General features: G+C 23.2%; 1 pseudogene across 1 annotated transcript in view; it reads left to right on the forward strand.

Moving 5' to 3' along the window:
• LOC143224676 (polyamine-transporting ATPase 13A3-like) overlaps positions 1-25,819 on the forward strand; it is a 112,839-nt pseudogene that overhangs the window by 67,899 nt on the left and 19,121 nt on the right. Inside the window, exons 15-19 of the transcript XR_013013399.1 lie at positions 16,256-16,354; positions 17,520-17,682; positions 18,668-18,788; positions 21,736-21,860; positions 23,656-23,852. The product of XR_013013399.1 is annotated as a polyamine-transporting ATPase 13A3-like (transcript). The remainder of the gene's footprint in view (positions 1-16,255; positions 16,355-17,519; positions 17,683-18,667; positions 18,789-21,735; positions 21,861-23,655; positions 23,853-25,819) is intronic.

Below are 25,819 nucleotides of genomic sequence, written 5' to 3' on the forward strand. Positions count from 1 at the left end.
TGTAGATATTTCACAGTAATAATTGTGTAAGTGAAGTAATAAATCTTGTGCTAGATATTTCACTGTAATAATTGCATTAGAAAAGTAACATATCTTATTGTACATATTTCATTATAATAATTTTATTAGTAAAGTAATTTATCTTATTGTGGTTATTTCACCATAATAATTGTATTAAAAAAGTGATATATGTTATTGTAGATGTTAGACTATAATAATTCTCTGAGTAAAGTAATATATTTTGCTTCAATATCTCACTATAATAATTGTATTAGTAATGTATCTTATTGTATGTATTTCACTATAATAGTTGTATTAGTAATGTATCTTATTGTAGATTTTCCCCTTCATAACTGTGTGGGTAAATTAATATATCCTGTTGTTGATATTTCATTGAAATAATAGTATATGTAAATTAATATATGTTATTGTAGATATGTCATTGCAATAATTGTATAAGTAAAGTAATATATTTTAACATAGATATTTTACTTTAATAATTGTATATGTAAATAAATATATCTTATTGTTGATATTTCACTATAATAATTGTGAAAGTAAAGAAATATATCTTATTTTAGGTATGTCATTACAATAATTCTATTAGTAAAGTATATCTTATTGTAAATATTTCACTGTTATAATTGTATAAGTAAATTAATATATCTTATTGGAGATATTTCACTATAATAATAATAAAAGTAAAGTAATATATCATATTATAGATATTTCACGGTAGCAATTGTATAACTAAAGTAATAAATCTCATGCAAACATTTCACCATAATATTTGTATTACTAAAGTAATATTTCTTATTGCAGATAATTCACTATAATAACTCTATTAGTAAATTAATATATTTTATTGTTGATATTTCACTATAATAATTGTATAAGTACAGTTTTATATGTTATTGTAGATATTTCACTAAAATAATTCTCTGAGTAAAGTAATATATTTTGCTACAATATCTCACTATAATAGTTGTATTAGTAATGTATCTTATTTAGGTATTTCACAAAAATAGTTTTATTAGTAGTGTATCTTATTGTAGATTTTCTCCTTAACAACTGTATTAGTAAATTAATATATCCTATTGTTGATATTTCACTGTAATAATTGTATAAGTAAATTAATATATCTTATTCTAGATATGTCATTGTAATAACTGTATAAGTAAAGTAATATATTTAAACGTAGATATTTCACTTTCATAATTGTATAAGGAAAGTAATATATCTTATTCTACATATTTCACTATAATCATTATATTAGAAAATTAATATATCTTATTGTTGATATTTCACTCTACTAGTTGTATCAGAAAAGTAATATATCTTATTGTAGATATTTCATTATAATAATTCTAATATGAAAGTAATATATCTTATTCTTGATATTTCCCTGTAATAATTGTTGAAGTAATATATGTTATGCAGATATTTCACTTTAAATATTGTGTAAGTAAAGTAATATATCATATTTTAGATATTTCACTATAATAACTGTATTAGTAAATGAATATATCTTACTGCAGATATATCATTATAATAATTATATTAGTAATGTAATATATCTTATGCAGATATTTAACTTTAATAATTGTATAAGTAAAGTAATATACGTTATTGTATACATTTCACTATAATAATTGTATTAGTAAATTAATATATCTTATTGTTGATATTTTACTATAATAATTGTATTAGTAAATTAATATATCTTATTGTTGATATTTTACTATAATTATTGTATCAGTAAATTAAAATGTTTATTGTTGATATTTCACTATAATAATTGTGTTACTAAATTAATATATCTTACTCGAGATATTTCACGATAATAATTGTATTACTAAATTAATATATCTTACTCTAGATATTTCACTATCATAATTGTACTAGTGAAGTAATATCTAATTGCTGATGTTATACTATATTATCATTAGCGAAGTAATAAATATTATTGTAGATTTTACACTATAATAATTGTACTAGAAAAGTAATATATCTTATTGTAGATGTTTTACTGTAGTTACTGTATTAGTAAATTAAATTATCTTATTGTTTCTTTCACTATAATGATTGTCTTAGTAAACTGAAATATCATATTGTCGATATTTTACGATTATAATTGTATAAGAAAAGTAATATATCTTATTGTAGATATTTCACTATAATAATTGTACAAATAAAGTAATAAATCTTATGCAGATATTTCACTATAATATTTGTATTACTAAAGTAATATTTATTATTGTAGAAAATTTCACTGTAATAATTTTATCAGTTAATTAATATATCTTATTGTTGATATTTCAAAATAATAATTGTATTAGAAAATAATATATCTTACTGTAGATATTTCACTATAATAATTGTTTAAGTAAAGTAATAAATCTTATTGTAGATCTTACACTGTAATAATTGTATAAGTAAAGTAGTATATCTTATTGTAGATATTTCACTGTAATAACTATATTAGTAAATTAATATAACCTCTAGTTGATGTCTGTCTCTCAGTGTTTCGGTAAGAAAAGTTCATATCCTGGAAGTATAGGTTCTCTATGATCTCTTTCTCCTAACCGTATTTATGTTCTTGACGTATTGGTATTTATAATTGTAGAAGTAAATAATTTTTTGATAATTTTTAAGGGGAATGTTCATATATTGTGGCTAATATATGGGGATTATTTTATTCTATCAGCAAAATCTCAAGTTTGTTGGTGGGAATTTTTTTTACTATTAATATTTAATACATGTATATATATATATATGTATGTATATTTTTTATCATTATGTTCATTATTTAATACATATATTTTTTTTTAAAGAGAGATATTTAATGGAGAGATTTTTAGCACTAGCTTCATCATGTATGATGTACCTGTCTAGTTCGCATTGTAATTCGTTTTTCATCCAATTCTTATTAATGTACATTATTTTACTATGTAGAATTCTATCTGGTATGGTTAAAATGTTCGAGTATTTGTGAATGAACATAGATGATATTGTTCTTGGAACTCTGTATGCAGTAGTGAGGAGTGTGTTTTGGGTTGTTTGTAGTTTGCTTTGAATTATTTTATTCCTCAGAATTATCCATGCTGGAGCTGCATAATCTATAATAGGTCTAATAAATTTTATATGTTTTAGTATGTTATCTGTAGATGCTCCACTGTTTTTACCACTTAGACTCCAAAATATTTCACTACAATAATTGTATTAGTAAATTAATATATCTTATTGTAGATATTTTACTATAATAATTGTACTTGCAAATTAAAATATCTTATTGTCGATATTTCACTGTAATAATTGTATTACTAAAGTAATATTTCTTATCGTTGATATTTTACTATAATAACTGTATTAGTAAATTAATATATTTTATTGTTGATATTTCATTATAATAATTGTATTGGTAAATTAACATAACTTATTATAGATATTTCACTATAATAATTGCATTAGTAAAGTAATATATCTTATGCAGATATTTCACTTTAATAATTGTATAAGTAAAGTAATATATCTTATTTTAGATAATACTTTACCTATATAACTATTACATCTTATTGTAGATATTTCACTATAATAATTGTATTAGAAAAGTAATACATCTTACTGCAGATATTTCACAAAAATAATTGTATGAGTAAAGTAATATATCTTATTATGGGTATTTCACCATAATAATTGTATTAGAAAAGTAATATATTTTATTGTAAATATTTCAGTATAATAATTCTATTAGTAGAGTAATATATCTTAGTACAGATATCTCACTATAATAATTGTATTAATAATGTATCTTATTGTAGGTATTACTCTATAATAGTTTTATTAGTAATGTTTCTTATTGTAGATTTTACACTATAATAATTGTACTAGAAAAGTAATATATCTTATTGTAGATATTTCACTGTAATAACTGTATTAGTAAATTAATATAACATATTGGTGATGTCTGTCATTCGGTGTTTGGGTAAGAAAAGTTCATATCCTGGAGGTACAGTTTCTCTATGCCTCTACATCCTACCCGTATTTATGTTCTCGACGGATTGGTATTTATAATTGTAGAGCTGAATGTTATTTTGATTATTTTCATGGCAATGTCCAAATATTGTGGCTCTTATTTAGAGATTATTTTATTGTATTAGCAGAATGTTAAGTTTATTGGTGACATTTTTTTATTATTATTATTTAATACATGTATATATATATATGTTTATATTTTTTATTATTTTTAATATTTAATATCTATATATATTTTAATTGTATATTTAAAATATAAGTTAACTAGGAAGACATATTGACGACTAGCTTTATTATGTATGAGGTACCTGTCTAGTTCGCATAGTAATTCGTTTTTCATCCAATTTTTATTAAAGTACCTTATTTTACTATGTAAGAGTCTGTCTGGTATGGTTGGTATGTTCCAGTATTTGTGAATGAACCGAGATGATATTGTTCTTGGAACTCTGTATGCAGTTGTGAGGAGTGTGTTTTGGATTGTTTCTAATTTGCTTTTAATTATTTTATTGCTTATAGTAATGCATGCTGGAGCTGCATAATCTATTACCGGTCTAATATATGTTTTATATATTTTTAGTATGTTATCTGTAGATGCTCCACTGTTTTTACCACTTAGACTCCAAAATATTTCACTATAATAAGAGTATTAGTAAATTAATATATCTTATTGTAAATATTTCACTATAATAATTGTGTTAGTAAATTAAAATATCTTATTGTTGATATTTCACTATAATAATTGTATTAGTCAATTACCATATGTTACTGTTGATATTTCACTACAATAATTGTATTAGAAAAGTAATATATCTTATTGTTGATATTTCACTGTAATAATTGTATAAGTAAAGTAATATATCTTATGCAGATATTTCCCTTCAATTATTTTATTTGTAATATAATATATGTTATTGTAGATATTTGACCATAGTAATTCTATTAGAAAAGTAATATAACTTGCTACAGATATTTCACTGTAATAATTGTATTAGTGATATAATATATCTTATTGTTGATACTTCACTGCAATAATTGCATAAGAAAAGTAATATATTTTATTGTAGATATTTGACTGTAGTTACTGTATTAGTCAATTAAGATATCTTTTTGTTTATATTTTACTCTAATAATTGTAATAGTAAATTAATATATCATACTGGAGATATTTCACTTTACTAATTGTATTACTAAAGTAATATTTCTTGTTGTAGGTATTTCACTATAATAACTGTATTAGTAAATTAATATATTTTATTCTTGATATTTCACTATAATAATTGTATTAGTAAAGTAATATATCTTATTGTTGATATTTCCCTGTAATAATTGTTGAAGTAATATATCTTATGCAGATATTTCCCTTTAATAATTTTATTAGTAAAGTAATATATCTTCTTAGAGATATTTCACTATAATAATTATGTTTGTAAATTAAAATATCTTATTGGCGATATTTCACTGTAATATTTGTATTACTAAAGTAATATTTCTTATTTTAGATATTTCTCTATAATAACTGTATTAGTGTATTAATATATTTTATTGTTGATATTTCACTATAATAATTGTATTAGTAAATTAACATATCTTATTGTTGATATTTCCCTATAATAACTGGATTAGAGAAGTAATACATCATATTATAGATAATTCACTATGAGAATTGCATCAGTAAATTAACATATCTTATGCAGATATTTGACTTTAATAATTGTATAACTAAAGTAGTATATCTTATTTTAGGTATTTCACTCTAATAATTATATTACTCAAGTATTACTTCTTATTGTAGATATTTCACTATAGTAATTGTGTTAGTAAATGAAAATATCTTATTGTTGCTTTCACCATAATAATTGTATTAGTAAATTAATATATGTTTTGTTGATGTTTCACGATAATAATTGTATTAGAAAAATAATACATCTTATTGTAGATATTTCACTACAATAATTGTATTAGTAATTTAATATATCTTATTGTTGATATTTCACTACACTAATTGTATTAGTAAATTAATATATCTTATTGTAGATATTTCACTATAATAATTGTATTGCTAATTTAATATATCTTACTCTATATATTTCACTGTCATAATTGTTCTAGTGAAGTAATACCTTGTTGCAGATATTTCACTATAAGTGCATTAGTAAAGTAATAAATATTATTGTATATTTTACACTATAATAATTGTACTAGAAAAGTAATATATCTTATTGTAGATATATTACTGTAGTAACTGTATTATTAAATTAAATTATCATATTTTTGCTTTCACTATAATAATTGTAATAGTCAACTGATATATCTTATTATTGATATTTTACTATAATAATTGTACAAGTAAAGTAACATATCTTATTGTAGATATTTCAATGTAATAATTGTATAAGTAAAGTAATATATCTTATGCAGATATTTCCCTTTAATAATTATATGAGTAAATTATTATATGTTATTGCAGATATTTTACCATCGTAATTCTATTAGTAAAGTAAGATTTCTTACTACAGATATTTCACTGTAATAATTGTATTAGTAAATTAATATATCTTATTGTTATTATTTTACTATAATAATGGTATTAGTAAATTAATATATCTTATTGTAGATATTTCACTATAATAATTGTATTAGTAAGCTAAAATATCTTATTGTACATATTTCACTATAATAATTGAAATTAGTAAATTAATATATCTTATTGTACATATTTCAGTATAATAATTGTAAAAGTAAAGTAATATATCTTGTGGTAGATATTTACTATAATAATTCTATTAGTAAAGCAATATATCTTATTGTAGATATTTCACTATAATAATTGTTTTAGTAAATTAAAATTTTTTATTGTTGATATTTCACTGCAATAATTGCATTAGTAAAGTAAAATATCTATTATAGATATTTCACTATAATAATCATATTAGTAAAGTAATATATCTTATTGCAGATATTTCACTATAATAATTGTAAAAGTAAAGTAATATATCTTATTGCAGATATTTCACAGTAATAATTGTGTAAGTGAAGTAATAAATCTGATGCAGATATTTCACTATAATATTTGTATTACTAAAGTAATATTTCTTGTTCTACATATTTCACTATTATAACTGTGTTAGTAAATTAATATACCTTATTGTTGATAGTTCACCTTAATAATTTTATTAGTAAAGTAATTTATCTTATTGTGGTTATTTCACCATAATAATTGCATTAAAAAGTAATATATGTTATTCTAGATGTTTGACTATAATAGTTCTCTGAGTAAAGTAATATATTTTGCTTCAATATCTCACTATAATAATTGTATAAGTAAAGCAATATATTTTATTGTAGATATTTCACTATAATAATTGTATAAATAAATTAAATATCATAATGCAGATATTTCAGTATAATAATTGCATTATTAAAATAATATATCTTATGCAGATTATTCACTTTAAAATTCTATTGGTAAAGTAATATATTATATTGTAGATATTTCTCTATAATAATAGTAAAAGTAAAGTAATATAATATATTATAGATATTTCTCAGTAATAATTGTATAAGTAAAGTAAAAAATCTCAGGCAAATATTTCACTATAATATTTGTATTACTAAAGTAATATTTCTTATTGCAGATAATTCACTATAATAACTTTATTAGTAAAGTAATATATCTTATTGTAGATATTTCACTGTAATAATTGTATGCGTAAGTTAATATATCGTATTGTAGATATTTCAATATAATATTTGAAATTACTAAATTATTACATCTTATTGTAGATATTTCACTATAATAATTGTTAAAATAAAGTAATAAATTTTATGCAGATATCTTACTATAATATTTGTATCAGTTAATTAATATATCTTATTGTTGATATTTCACTCTACTAGTTGTATTAGAAAAGTAATATATCTTATTGTTGATATTTCACTACAATAATTGTATAAGTAAAGTAGTATATCTTATGCAGGTAATTCACTTTAAAAATTCTATAAGTAAAGTAATATATTTTATTATAGATATTTCACTATAATAATTGTAAAAGTAAAGTAATATATCTTATTGTAGATATTTCACAGTAATAATTGTGTAAGTGAAGTAATAAATCTTGTGCTAGATATTTCACTGTAATAATTGCATTAGAAAAGTAACATATCTTATTGTACATATTTCATTATAATAATTTTATTAGTAAAGTAATTTATCTTATTGTGGTTATTTCACCATAATAATTGTATTAAAAAAGTGATATATGTTATTGTAGATGTTAGACTATAATAATTCTCTGAGTAAAGTAATATATTTTGCTTCAATATCTCACTATAATAATTGTATTAGTAATGTATCTTATTGTATGTATTTCACTATAATAGTTGTATTAGTAATGTATCTTATTGTAGATTTTCCCCTTCATAACTGTGTGGGTAAATTAATATATCCTGTTGTTGATATTTCATTGAAATAATAGTATATGTAAATTAATATATGTTATTGTAGATATGTCATTGCAATAATTGTATAAGTAAAGTAATATATTTTAACATAGATATTTTACTTTAATAATTGTATATGTAAATAAATATATCTTATTGTTGATATTTCACTATAATAATTGTGAAAGTAAAGAAATATATCTTATTTTAGGTATGTCATTACAATAATTCTGTTAGTAAAGTATATCTTATTGTAAATATTTCACTGTTATAATTGTATAAGTAAATTAATATATCTTATTGGAGATATTTCACTATAATAATAGTAAAAGTAAAGTAATATATCATATTATAGATATTTCACGGTAGCAATTGTATAACTAAAGTAATAAATCTCATGCAAACATTTCACCATAATATTTGTATTACTAAAGTAATATTTCTTATTGCAGATAATTCACTATAATAACTCTATTAGTAAATTAATACATTTTATTGTTGATATTTCACTATAATAATTGTATAAGTACAGTTTTATATGTTATTGTAGATATTTCACTATAATAATTCTCTGAGTAAAGTAATATATTTTGCTACAATATCTCACTATAATAGTTGTATTAGTAATGTATCTTATTTAGGTATTTCACAAAAAATAGTTTTATTAGTAGTGTATCTTATTGTAGATTTTCTCCTTAACAACTGTATTAGTAAATTAATATATCCTATTGTTGATATTTCACTGTAATAATTGTATAAGTAAATTAATATATCTTATTCTAGATATGTCATTGTAATAACTGTATAAGTAAAGTAATATATTTAAACGTAGATATTTCACTTTCATAATTGTATAAGGAAAGTAATATATCTTATTCTACATATTTCACTATAATCATTATATTAGAAAATTAATATATCTTATTGTTGATATTTCACTCTACTAGTTGTATCAGAAAAGTAATATATCTTATTGTAGATATTTCATTATAATAATTCTAATATGAAAGTAATATATCTTATTGTTGATATTTCCCTGTAATAATTGTTGAAGTAATATATGTTATGCAGATATTTCACTTTAAATATTGTGTAAGTAAAGTAATATATCATATTTTAGATATTTCACTATAATAACTGTATTAGTAAATGAATATATCTTACTGCAGATATATCATTATAATAATTATATTAGTAATGTAATATATCTTATGCAGATATTTAACTTTAATAATTGTATAACTAAAGTAGTATATCTTATTTTAGGTATTTCACTCTAATAATTATATTACTCAAGTATTACTTCTTATTGTAGATATTTCACTATAGTAATTGTGTTAGTAAATGAAAATATCTTATTGTTGCTTTCACCATAATAATTGTATTAGTAAATTAATATATGTTTTGTTGATGTTTCACGATAATAATTGTATTAGAAAAATAATACATCTTATTGTAGATATTTCACTACAATAATTGTATTAGTAATTTAATATATCTTATTGTTGATATTTCACTACACTAATTGTATTAGTAAATTAATATATCTTATTGTAGATATTTCACTATAATAATTGTATTGCTAATTTAATATATCTTACTCTATATATTTCACTGTCATAATTGTTCTAGTGAAGTAATACCTTGTTGCAGATATTTCACTATAAGTGCATTAGTAAAGTAATAAATATTATTGTATATTTTTACACTATAATAATTGTATTAGAAAAGTAATATATCTTATTGTAGATATATTACTGTAGTAACTGTATTATTAAATTAAATTATCATATTTTTGCTTTCACTATAATAATTGTAATAGTCAACTGATATATCTTATTATTGATATTTTACTATAATAATTGTACAAGTAAAGTAACATATCTTATTGTAGATATTTCAATGTAATAATTGTATAAGTAAAGTAATATATCTTATGCAGATATTTCCCTTTAATAATTATATGAGTAAATTAATATATGTTATTGCAGATATTTTACCATCGTAATTCTATTAGCAAAGTAAGATTTCTTACTACAGATATTTCACTGTAATAATTGTATTAGTAAATTAATATATCTTATTGTTATTATTTTACTATAATAATGGTATTAGTAAATTAATATATCTTATTGTACATATTTCACTATAATAATTGAAATTAGTAAATTAATATATCTTATTGTAGATATTTTACTGTAATAATTGTATTAGTAAATTTATATATCTTATTGGAGATATTTCATTATAATAATTGTATAAGTAATATATCTTATGCACATATTTCACTTTAATAAATGTATAAGTAAAGTAATAGGTTTTATTGAAGATATTTCACTATAATACTTGTAAATGTAAAGTAATCTATCATATTATAGATATTTCACCATAATAATTGCATTAGTAAAGTAACATATTTTATGCAGATATTTCACTTTAATACTTGTATAAGTAAAGTAATATGTCTTATTTTAGGTATTTCACTATAATAATTATATAAGTAAAGTATTACATATTATTGTAGATATTTCACTATAATAATTGTATAAGTAAAGTAATATATCTTATTGTAGATATTTCACAATAATCATTGTGTTAGTAAATTAATATATCTTATTGTTGCTTTAACCATGATAATTGTATTAGTAAATTACTATATCTTATTCTTGATATTCCACTGTAATAATTATATCAGAAAAATAATATATCTTATTGTAGATATTTTACTGTAATCATTGTAATAGTATATAAATATATGTTATTAAAGATACTTCATTGTAATAATTTTATTACTAAATTAATATATCTTACTCATTATATTACACTATCATAATTGTTCTAGTGAAGTAATATCTTATTGCACATATTTCATTATCATTGAATTAATAAATCTTATTCTAGATTTTACACTATAATAATTCTACTAGAAAAGTAATATATCTGATTGTAGATATTTCACTGTAATAATTGTATTAGTAAATATATATATTGTATTGTTGATATTTCAGTATAATAATTGTATTAGTAAATTAATATACCTTACTGCAGATATTTCACTATAATAATTGTATTAGTAATATAATAAATCTTATTGTAGATTTTACACTATAATAATTGTACTAGAAAATTAATATATCTTATTGTAGATATTTCACTCTAGTAACTGTATTAGTAAATTAAAATATCTTATTGTTCCTTTCGCTATAATAATTGTCTTATTAAACTAACATATCTTATTGTTGATATTTTACTTTAATAATTGTACAAGTAAAGTAATATATCTTATTGTAAATATTTCAGTGTAATAATTATATATGAAAAGTAATATATCTTATGCAGATATTTCCCTTTAATAATTCTATTAGTAAAGTAATAAATCTTATTGTAGATATTTCACTTTAATAATTTTATAAGTAAAGTAATTTATTTTTTTTAAGTATTTCAGCATAATAATTGTATTAGAAAATTGATACATCTTATTCTAGATATTTTACTATAATAATTCTATTAGTACAGTAATATATCTTATGCAAATATTTCCATTTAATAATTCTGTTAGTAAAGTAATATCTTCTTGGAGATATTTTATTGTAATGATTGTATAAGTAAAGTAAATTATCTTATTTTAAATATTTCACTTTAATAATTGTATTTTTAAATTAAAATACCTTATTCGCGATATTTCTCTGTAATAACTCTATTAGTAAATTAATATATCTTATTGTAGATATTTCAATATAATAATTAAAATTAGTAAATTTATATATCTTATTGTAGATATTTTACTGTAAAAATTGTATTAGTAAATTTATATAACATACTGGAGATATTTCATTAAAATAATTGTATAAGTGATATATCTTATGCACATATTTCACTTTAATAATTGTATAAGTAAAGTAATATGTCTTATTGCAGATATTTCACTATAATAATTGTAAAAGTAAAGTAATATATTATATTGCAGATATTTTACTATAATAATTCTATTAGTAAATTCACACATTTTATTGTTGATATTTCAGAATAATAATTGTATTACTAAATTAATATATCTTACTGCAGATATTTCACTATAATAATTGTATTAGTAATGTAATAAATCTGATTGTAGATTTTACACTATTATAATTGTACTAGAAAAGTAATATATCTTATTGTAGATATTTTCTGTAATAATTTTATTAGTAAACTGATATATCTTATTGTTGATATTTTACGAAAATAATTGTACAAGTAAAGTAATATATCTTATTCTAGATATTTCACTATGGAAATTGTACAAGTAAAGTAATATATCTCATTTTAAATATTTTAATGTAATAATTGTATGAGTAAAGTAATATATCTTATGCAGATATTTCCCTTTAATTATTCTATTAGTAAAGTAATATATCTTTTTATACATATTTCACAGTAATAATTGTATAAGTAAATTAATATATCTTATTGTTGATATTTCACTATAATAATTGTATTGTTAAATTCATATATTTTATTGTGGATATTTCAGTATAATAGTTGTATTACTAAATTAATATATCTCACTGCAGATATTTCACTATAATAATTGTATTAGTAATGCTATAAATCTTATTATAGATTTTACACTATAATAATTGTACTAGAAAAGTGATATATCTTATTTTAATATTTCACTGTAATAATTCTATTAGTAAAGTAATATATATTATTGGAGATATTTCTTTGTAACAATTGTATAATATATCTTTTGCAGATATTTCACTATAATAATTCTATTAGAAATTTATTTTTTGTAGGTATTTCACCATAATTGTATTAGAAAAGTAATATATCTTATTGGAGATATTTCATTATGATAATTCTGTAAGTAAAGTTATATATATTATTCATATATTTCACTTTAATTATTGTATTTTTAATTAAAATATTATATTAGCAATATTTCATTGTAATAATTCTATTACTAAAGTAATATTTCTTATTTTACAAATATCACTATAATAACTGTATTAGTAAATTAGTATATTTTGTTGTTGATATTTCACTGTAGTAATTGTATTAGTAAATTAACATATCTTATTGTTGAAATTTCCCTCTAATTATTGGATTAGAAAAGTAATCTATCATATTATAGATATTTCACTATAACAATTGCATTAGTAAAGTAACATATCTTATGCAGATATTTCACTTTAATAATTGTATAAGTAAAGTAACATGTCTTATTTTAGGTATTTCACTATTATAATTATATAAGAAAAGTATTACATATTATTGTAGATATTTCTCTGTAATAATTGTATAAGTAAAGTAATATATCTTATTGTAGATATTGCACAATAATCATTGTGTTAGTAAATTAATATATCTTATTCTTGATATTCCACTGTAATAATTGTATCAGAAAAATAATATATCTTATTGTAGATATTTTACTGTAATCATTGTAATAGTATATAAATATATCTTATTAAAGATATTTCATTGTAATAATTGTAATAGTAAATTAATATATCTTTTTGGAGATATTTTACTGTAATCATTGTAATAGTATATAAATATATCTTATTGAAGATATTTCATTGTTATAATTTTATTACTAAATTAATATATCTTACTCATTATATTACACTCTGATAATTGTTCTAGTGAAGTAATATCTTATCGCACATATTTCACTATCATTGAATTAATAAATCTTATTCTAGATTTTACACTATAATAATTGTACTAGAAAAGTAATATATCTGATTGTAGATATTTTATTGTAGTAACTGTATTAGTAAATTAAATTATCTTATTGTTGCTTTCACTATAATAATTTTAATAGTAAACTGATATATCTTTTTCTTCATATTTTACTATGATAATTGTATCAGAAAAGTAATATATCTCATTCCAGATATTTCACTATAATAATTATATGAGTAAAGTAATTTATTTTTTCTAGGTATTTCACCATAATAATTCTAATAGAAAAGTGATATATCTTGTTGTACATAATTCACCTTAGTAATTCTATTAGTAAAGTGATATATCTTACAACAGATATTTCAGTGTAATAATTGTATTAGTAAATTAATATATCTTACTGCAGATATTTTACTATAATAATTCTATTAATACAGTAATATATCTTATGCAGATATTTCTCTTTAATAATTGTATTTTAAAATTAAAATATCTCATTGGTGATATTTCACTGTAATAATTGTATTACTAAAGTAATATTTCTTATTTTAGATATTACTCTGTCAGTAAATTAATATATTTTATTCTTGATATTTCACGATAATAATTCTATTAGTAAATTAACATATCTTATTGTTGATATTTCCCTATAATAATTGGATTAGAAAAGTAATACATCATATTATAAATAATTCACTATAATAATTGCATTAGTAAAGTTACATATCGTATGCATATATTTGACTTTAATAATTGTATAACTAAAGTAATATATCTTATTTTAGGTATTTCACTATAATAATTATATTAGTAAATCAAAATATCTTATTGTTGCTTTCACCATAATAATTGTAGTAGTAAATAAATATGTCTTTTTGATGATGTTTGACTGTAATAATTGTATTAGAAAAATAAAATATCTTATTGGAGACATATCATTATAATAATTCTCTAAGTAATATATCTGATGCCGATATTTCACTTTAATAATTGTATAAGTAAAGTAATATGTCTTATTTTAGGTATTTCACTATAATAATTATATAAGTAAAGTATTTCATCTTATTGTAGATATTTCACTATAATAATTGTATAAGTAAAGTAATATATCTTATTGTAGATATTTTACTATAATAATTGTGTTAGTAAATTAATATATATTATTGTTGCTTTCACCATAATAATTATATTAGTAAATAACTATATCTTATTCTTGATATTCCACTATAATAATTGCATTAGAAAAATAAAATATATTTTTGGAGATATTTTACTGTAATAATTGTATCAGAAAATGAATATATCTTATTGGAGATATTTCATTGTAATAATTGTATTATTAAATTAATATATCTTTTTGGTGATATTTCACTTCAATAATTGTATAAGTAAAGTAATATATCTTATTGTATATATTTCACTATAATAATTGTATGAGTAAGATACCGAATATTATTGTAGACATTTCACCATAATAACTGTATTAGTAAATTAATATATCTTACTCTGTATATTTCACTGTCATAATTGTTCTAGTGAAGTAATATCTTATTCCAGATTTTCACTATCATTGAATTAATAAAGTAATAAATCTTAGATTTTACACTATAATAATTGTACTAGAAAAGTAATATATCTTGTTGTAGATATTTTACTGTAGTAACTGTATTAGTAAAGTAGAATCTTATTCTATACATTTCACTATAATAATTGTATTAGTAAAGTAATATATCTTATTGCAAATATTTCACTGTATTAATTGTATTAGAAAAGTAATATATCTTATTGTTGATATTTCACTATAATAATTGCATTATTTATTAATATATCTTACTGCATATATTTCACTATAATAATTGTATTATTAATTAATATGTCTTACTACAGATATTTCTCTGTAATAATTGTATCAGTAGTGTTATACCTTAATGTAGATATTTCACTATAATATTTGTATTAGTAATGTATTTTGCTGTAGATATTACACTATAATATTTGTATAACTAAAGTAATATATCTTATTGTAGATATTTCACTGCAGTAATTGTTTTAGTATAGTAACTGTTTCCTCTTTTAAGTACTTTGATTAATTGAATTTTTCAAGGAACTTGAGGAACCCAAGGCTGGTTACCCCTGTGGTTTTGAACAACTGCCTGCACGTATAGTTAGGCCCCAAAAAAAGGAGGTAGCATATTTAAGGATGGTAAGATGCAAGTTATCTTATAAGGTGTTATTTGATAATTGTTTGTTAACTATTACTTCTAACTTGTCTGGAATAAACACCAGAAAATAAAACAACATAATTATTTTATTCAGCAGTTTATCTTATTTTGGCTTTCATTATATTAATATAAATTATATAGTTAGTGCTTGAATTGTTATAAATTGGTTACATTTTAAGAGAATAAAACATGAAACTGTCAGAGGTTGTTACTCTAATGCTCATGCAGTTGAATAAGTAAGAGGAGGAATACAAGATATTTAGTAACAATGATACATTTTGTTTTTCTGATTCAAGTTTATAACAACATTTAATCTCTGTCATTTGAGAGGAGCAAATTATGCAAAATAAATGACACTAGGTTAGTTCATATGTTGAAGAACTACGCTTTCATACCATTCATCCAGTGTTCTGTATATGAGCTATAGATCATTTTATTTTATAATATTATCAGTACAGAAAAGTTTTATTTGCAGTATCATGAGTGTGTGTATCTACTGTATACAGAAGTTTAGTCTATGGTGTCATAAGTGGCCTATATGTGATATATATATATATATATATATATATATATAGTTTAGTTTATGATATCATAAGTATTGTGTTTCAGATACATTTAGTTTATGATATCATGAGTACTGTAAGGAACAATTCAACAAATTGTCATTTATTGTTACAAAAAAAATTTAATTTGGATTATTGGATATAGAGCACATATGTTAAAGCATTCCCAGTTTTTGGTTCATTTTATACTTTTTGATTGATTAGCACGTTTCAGCAGTGATTTGTGAACAACTACATATCCACTGAGATAACTTCATGATAACATATATTTCAGTGTTCTCTACATGATATTTATATGTGCTTTACAGTAAAGTTATGACAAGATATGTTATCAGCCATTGTTTTTTGTATAACATTTCACTCCTGAAAGCTATAACTGAATCCCAAAATTACTACTGGGCATAGTATAACTACCTCTTGTTATATGACAACCATTTACAGTGTAAACTAAGAACATGCAACTGTAGTCTGATATTTTTGCTGCTAAACAGTTCTCTAGTATTTACCTGTTTCAGTTTTATTTCCATTGTTATATCAAAAATGTATTTGTGAAAAACGTATAAAAAGAATGTTTATTTTTTAGTCAGGAATGCCTGTAAATGATATTGCTATTGTGAGACAGTTTCCTTTTGAGTCTCTTCTACAACGTATGAGTGTCATTACTTGCAAAGAAGGCAGTAACAACTTTGAGTTGTACATGAAAGGGGCTCCTGAGATGGTATCATCTTTCTGTGACAGTGACACAAGTATGTGTAAAGCTATGAAATAAACAAATGTAGAGCTTTAGTTATTAAATTAAGCTCATTTTATTTTTAACATTGTTTCACATAATTAGTTAGACAATATTATTTACTTTTCTTTATCTTTTTTAGTTCAATTCCTTGTATCGTCAACCCATTTCATAGTTATAAAATCCCGAGATTTATAAAATAAAATTATAAAACACTCAACTAATGTTTTATGGATACATCTGGATAGCTAATATTTTACACAATAATGAAAAAGACCAATAGTTCGCATCTTCTGATCAAAGCAAGCTATATCAGAAGTGAAAATTGACTCAGTGGTTAATGTAGCCTTTTTAACGTAATATAAACAAAATAAATATTAATATATTTAATACAAAGTAAATTAACCTAATAGTTAATATAGCTGTTTCTATGTAATATATACATAATGAATATTAATATATTTTGTATAATGTAACTTAACTCAGCAGTTAATGTAACCCTTTTTATCTAAAATAAACATAATAAATATTAATATGTTTTATAGAATGCAAATTAACCAAGTAGTTAATACAGCTGTTTTTATCTAAAATAAACATAATGAATATCAATATATTTAATATGATGCAAATTAACCAAGTAGTTAATATAACTGTTATTATGTAATATATACATAATGAATATTAACATATTTAATATAAGATAAATTAACTCAGTAGTTAATGGAGCCATTTCTATCCAATATAAACAAAATAAATATTAATTTTATTTAATACAATACAAGTTAACCAAGTTGTTAATATAGCTGTTTTTATGTAATATATATATAATGTAAATATATATATTTTATGTAATGTATTTTAACTCAGTAGTTGAAGAAGAAATAACCAATTATTTTGTTATGTTCAACTCATTTTTACGTACAACACTTAGATGGAAACATGAAAAGTTTTCTTTACCAGTGTATATCTTTTACTGAAGTAATAAGTATCTCTGTACTTAGTACCAGAAAACTTCCTAGAAGTTCTAGAACTCTACACTAGGCAAGGTTTTAGGGTCCTTGCTTTGGGATACAGACCATTTGAACGACACATTACATGGGATGAAATATTTTGTAAACCTAGGTAAGTAAGCCATTTATATGTACATTTAATGATTGTTAACCAACCCTTTAATACTATGCTAAAGGGCAGTTAAACAAGTCCATTAAAAGTAGACTGAATGACAGTTAAACAAATTACTTAAACGTACACTGAATGACAAGTTAACACCCCTTGTATTCTTTAGGTTGTTCTTATATGTACTAATTGTAATTATGTAATCAGTGGATAAACAACAAGCAAGGTATTCAGAACCCACAAGACAATATGATTACTGTTAGTACATACCAGAACAACCTAAAGAATCAGTGGATAAACAAGAACAAGTGAGGTATTCAGAACTGATAACAATCCATGATTACAGTTAGCACACACTAGAACAACCTAAAGAATCAGTGGATAAACAACAACAAGTGAGGTATTCAGAACTGATAACACAAAATAATTACAGTTAGTACATCCCAGAAAAACCTAAAGAATCAGTGGATAAACTAAAACAACATATGAAATATTCAAAACCTACAACAAAACATAATTTGAGTTAGTACATACCAGAACAACCTAAAGAATCAGTGGATAAACAACAAGTAGGGCATTCAGAACTGAAAAACCTGAAGACAGTTACAACCTAAAGAATCAGAGGATAAACAACAACAAGTGAGGTATTCAGAACTGATAACAATCCATGATTACAGTTAGCACACACCAGAACAACCTAAAGAATCAGTGGATAAACAACAACACATCAGGAATTGAGATCCCACAACACAACATGATTACAGTTAATTGATACATACCAAAACAACCTAAAGAATCAAGGAATAAACTACAATACTTCAAGTATTCAGAACCCATAACACAACAGAATTACAGTTAGTAAATACCAGAACAATTTAAAGTATCAGTGGATAGACAACAACTCGTCAGGTATTCTGAACTCATATCACACATGGTTACAGTCAGTATATACCAGAATAACCTAAAGAATCAGTGGATAAACTAAAAAAACATATGAAATATTCAAAACCGACAACAAAACATAATTTGAGTTAGTACATACCAGAACAACTTAAAGAATCAGTGGATAAACAACAACAAGTCAGGTATTCAGAACTGAAAATACATGATTACAGTTAGTACACACCAGAACAACCTGAGAATCAGTGGATATACAACAACAAGCAAGATATTCAGAACTGACAACACAACATGATTACAGTTAGTACATACCAGAACAAACTAAAGAATCAGAGGATAAACAACAAGTCAGGGATTCATAACCCCCAACACTCATGATTACAGTTAGTACATACCAGAACAACTTAAAGAATCAGTGGATAGTCAACAACTCGTCAGGTATTCTGAACCCATAGCACACATGGTTACAGTTAGTATATACCAGAAGAACCTGAAGAATCAGTGGATAAACTAGAACAACATATGAAATATTCAGAACCCACAATAAAACATAATTCCAGTTAGTACATACCAGAACAACCTAAAGAATCCGTGGATAAACAACACATCAGTATTGAGAACTGACAAACAACATGATTACAGTTAGTACATTCCACTACAACGGAAAGAGTCAGTAGATGAACAACAAGTCAGGGATGCAGAACCTACAACACACATGATTACAGTTAGTACATACCAGAACAACCTAAAGAATCAGTGGATAAACAACAATTGAGATATTCAGAGCTTACAACACAACAAGTTTACAATTAGTGCATAGCAGAAAAACCTAAAGAATTCGAGGATAAACAACAAGTGAGATTATCAGACCTGACAACACCACATGATTACATTTAGTACATAGCAGAAGAACCTAAAGAATCATTGAATAAACAACATGTCAGATATTCAGAACCCACAACAAAACATAATTACAATTAGTACATACTAGGAAGAACATCATCAAAGTATCCTCTGTCGTAATAAATTCCAATACATTGCAGTAGAAACATAATTTGAAACTCATGAACAAGAGAGATTTGCAGGACTTATCTACCGTAACCTTCCAGAGAAGGAGATGATAATTGGAGTTATAATAAATTAATAGGATACAAAACATACATGTGAAGAAGGAAAGATAAAACAGACCTTTCTGGTAACATATTAAACATTTGTGACCATCTCAATAAACATTTCTTGTTTATGTGTTACACACACTTTTTGTATTTATTACCACACTGTAATTAGCATTTACCCTAATTAAGTTACTATTTGAAAGTGCCTTTTTTCTTTTGTGCTAGTTTTCTCATTGTCAGTTAAAGCACACAGCATAACAAGGAAATGAGCATTGGCACTCATCTTGGCCACAAATATAGTAATTCTTCAGAATTTCTTAAAGATGATAGCAAATTAGGATCTGAAACATAGTAGATAAAACCTATGTCTTGTTATAAAAAGCAAATTAAGAAAATGTATAAAAATAATGAGAGAAATTCATTTCTGATTTAACATTAGGCTTAGGTGATTGACAAGTGATATCTAAGCACAATAACCTTAATTGAATAGCAGGTCAAAATAAGCCTGTTTTTATTTACTTTGAGTGAAATACATATATGTATTTCAGCAACTTTTAGGTTAAAGAAATGTTAATTATTATAATATTTTTAAATAAAATTAAGTAATATTCTATATTTCTGCAAAATAATCAAATATTAATTTATGTGTCTTGTGTTGTAGAGTACTAGCTCTATAATGGTTAACATTCTCCACTAAAACTGAAAACAAGCATTCATGATATAATTATTTAATCATTTGTTAAAGATTATTTTGTTACTGGTAATTTCTCAGAAGAATACCAAGATAACATATATAATTTTGATTAAAATTCATCTTACTTAATTTTATTGTTAATTAATTTTGAAGGTTGGATTAACCAAAACACAAATCATATTATGGAGGCATCATATTTATTAAAATCTGTTATTTAATTATTTGAATTTGTTTTCTCATGTAGAGAAGAACTAGAATGTAACTTGAAACTTGTGGGACTTCTGGTGTTACAGAACAAATTAAAACCTGAAAGTCAGCCCTCTATGAAAATTCTAAGGAAAGCTGACATAAGAACTGTTATGGTTACTGGTAAGCTACCTAGTTATTTCAATTGAAAGAAATAAGTTTGTGTTTCAAAATGTGTAACAGAATAAGGCTCCTAACTAAGATCACATGAGTGTACATCTTAAGGCCTATAATCAGTTTGATATTTTCTGATTAAATGTGTAAATGAAATATTCATTTATTAGCTTTTAAGGGATATTTTCAAATATTGAAACAATCTATTTTATAAAAAAGTAGATATAACCTAATCCTAAAAATTTCAGTTGTCTCCTGTTATGTTTCTTCTTCCTTTATACCTTCTGTATATCTGTATATAATGAAGGTTTGGTGAGCTTTCAGTTCTTTTTTCACAGGTGTGTCCTAGTGCTGTCTTTATGTTTTTACCTTACTGAAGTTTTCAGATTTTAAAACTGTTTTTGTAACTTTTCAAGAAAACTTCTAGAACAAGGAATTCTTATTGGGATAAACTTAACTTTTCCATGGGCTTTCTTTTGTAGTTTGTAATCAGCTAGCCCTCATTCCTGGTTTTGTTTGTTTGTTCCACTCCACTGTATTTTATTCAGTTTAAATTGTAAAATAATTTATTTCAGATTTCAACTTGTGTTTGTATGAGAGGGAAATTTTGTTTTCCTTCTTCTGTAACTTTATTCATTTGGTACCAAAATTTTGAACCATCTACCCTAAAGGGGATATCTCATACATACAAGAAAGTAAATTGTACATACGAGATAAGAAATCATATGTAAAATATATTTTATTACTTATACTTAGAAGATAACCCCAAATAATAAATAAGTCATATGTAAAAGATATTTTGTTATTTATACTTAAACGATAACCCCAGATAATTAATAAGTCAGATGTAAAAGATATTTAATGACTCATACATAGCAGATAACCCCAGATAATAAATATGTCAGATGTAAAAGATATTTTAATGACTCATACATAGCAGATAATCACATTATCTTTTATTTCTTACTTTCAGGGTTTCCATCAGTCAAATTTATTTTATTCTTTTATAAGAAATCTTTATCATATGAAATTACAAAGTTGTTATTGTAATTCCTACTTTGAAATATTCTTCAGTTTTAATTTGATTGATAAACCTTTTACATCTGCACATTTCTCCAAAGAATGTTGAACTTGTAGTCAAAGCCTGAGTGTGTTCAAAAACAAAGGATACGTACTGCTTATCAAATATGTAAAATATACAACTGAAAATGCACACACATATAAATGTGCATATCAAGAGATAAGAAGTATATGACATCAGTTGATGTATGTTACACAAAATGAATACGGATTGGTGAAAATATAAAATAAACATCTGATAAAACCAACAATATGACATTTTGAATTACTTTAAATTTAGTTTAGTTGTTTATTCAGTTGAGAGGTTAACACTGATGAGGCTAAAAATTCATATACATTTCAAACATGTTTTCTTGCAGATAAAAATTTCATGTTTTGTTTGATGAAACAAGTTGTTCATTCATTCTTTGTTATCATGCACTTAGTATATCTCTAGCAGTAAGTTTGATAATGGTTTGACAAAGAAATATTTTCTTCCTACATTGTATGTCTTACGATGATAAAGTCAACATATTATCCAATATATTGTACTGTCCATTGACAGTATCTCTAACTACCTGGCATTGGAGTGGGGTGACATATCTTTTAATGCTAAATATTTTTTTATATGTTATAACTTAATACAAATTCTGTTGTTATAGTTTAAGTATTTTTAATTGTTTATTAAGTAAAATGAACTTATTTACTCCAAAGTGTCCAATAAAAGCTTCTGCCATCTATATAGGTGATAACCTTCTGACTGCAATCAGTGTGGCCCGAGATTGTGGAATGGTTGACAAAGAGGATTCTGTCATTTCAGTAGAAGCAGAACTGTTGAAGTTTGGAGATTCTAAGAATCCTAGCATTCGGGTGAATTACTCACCTGTTAAGTTACCTGATTTCAGTGAAAAACTAGCCATTGGAAAAAATGGGATCATAGAAGTACAAGTAAAAATATTTTCAAACAAGTATTTCTTCCTCAGAACCTTAAATTCAAGAAGTATTTAAAAAGATTAATTAGTTAATTTAATAAAATTTTCTCATCTAAATGTTAAGTGTTGATTACACATTTTAAGTAATTTCTCCTTTAATTTCTTTTTACTTTTACATATGTTTCAATTTATGAGTGTTTGTTATTTCAAACTGTGGATAATTAGTTTAAATTAAAAATGCAGGGCTAGTTGTTTTGAACTTTATAATTCTGTGGTTCATGGTGAAGTTATACTGAACTAAACATTACTTGTAATTTTAATTACAGTTTCTGATATTATGGTGATTTTTAATAATTATGTTGTGAAACAAATGATATGGTACAATAATTATGTTTACATGTTTTGGAATTGTTAATTATTACTTTAAATATTTACATAATTTTAACATAGTAAGAGCCTATTAACTTGTTACAACAATGTACTTTACATTACTTAATTGTCTCCTTTACTTTAAATTTTATTCAAATACAAAAACAATGATTCAACAGAATAAAAGGTTTTATCATACTAATGTTTTCATACAAATGGTTAAAATGATATCAAATTTTAGGATTTGTTTGAAAAAATAATTTATACTTATCATGTAACACCCTTTGCTACATGGTAGAAAAACAGATGTTAGAAAATAAACTGGAAATTAAGTAACAAAATACAATAACAAAGTCGTAGTATGTAGACAATTAAATTTACACAATTTGATTTTCAAAAAGAAATTGTAATTTTTTTTTACCTTACACAAACCTGGGTATATCCAGGTAAGTAGATACAGAAAAGGAGTTCTAAACTGGTAACCACTTGTGTCCAAAATAAAATTTTAATAACAACTGAATTACAGTCACATGTATCACCTTTATTAAATAAACCAAACCACAAAGCAGAACTGAAGTACAGTCGCATGTATCACCTTTATTAAATAAACCAAACCACAAAGCAGAAATGAAGTACAGTCACATGCATCACCTTTATTAAATAAAACCAAACCACAAAGCAGAACTGAAGTACAGTCACATGTATCACCTTTATTAAATAAAACCAAACCAGAAATCAAAACTGAAGTACAGTCACATGTATCACCTTTATTAAATTAAACCAAACCAGAAATCAAAACTGAAGTACAGTCACATGTATCACCTTTATTAAATTAAACCAAACCAGAAATCAAAACTGAAGTACAGTCACATGTATCACCTTTATTAAATAAAACCAAACCACAAAGCAGAACTGAAGTACAGTCACATGTATCACCTTTATTAAATAAAACCAAACCACAAAGCAGAACTGAAGTACAGTCGCATGTATCACCTTTATTAAATAAACCAAACCACAAAGCAGAACTGAAGTACAGTCGCATGTATCACCTTTATTAAATAAACCAAACCACAAAGCAGAACTGAAGTACAGTCACATGCATCACCTTTATTAAATAAAACCAAACCAGAAAGCAGAAATGAAGTACAGTCACATGTATCACCTTTATTAAATAAAACCAAACCAGAAAGCAGAAATGAAGTACAGTCACATGTATCACCTTTATTAAATAAAACCAAACCACAAAGCAGAACTGAAGTACAGTCGCATGTATCACCTTTATTAAATAAAACCAAACCACAAAGCAGAACTGAAGTACAGTCGCATGTATCACCTTTATTAAATAAACCAAACCACAAAGCAGAACTGAAGTACAGTCACATGCATCACCTTTATTAAATAAAACCAAACCACAAAGCAGAACTGAAGTACAGTCGCATGTATCACCTTTATTAAATAAACCAAACCACAAAGCAGAACTGAAGTACAGTCACATGCATCACCTTTATTAAATAAAACCAAACCAGAAAGCAGAAATGAAGTACAGTCACATGTATCACCTTTATTAAATAAAACCAAACCAGAAAGCAGAAATGAAGTACAGTCACA

This window comes from Tachypleus tridentatus, chromosome 9 (assembly GCF_004210375.1).
Source record: "Tachypleus tridentatus isolate NWPU-2018 chromosome 9, ASM421037v1, whole genome shotgun sequence".
NCBI classification, from domain to species: Eukaryota; Metazoa; Arthropoda; class Merostomata; order Xiphosura; family Limulidae; genus Tachypleus; species Tachypleus tridentatus.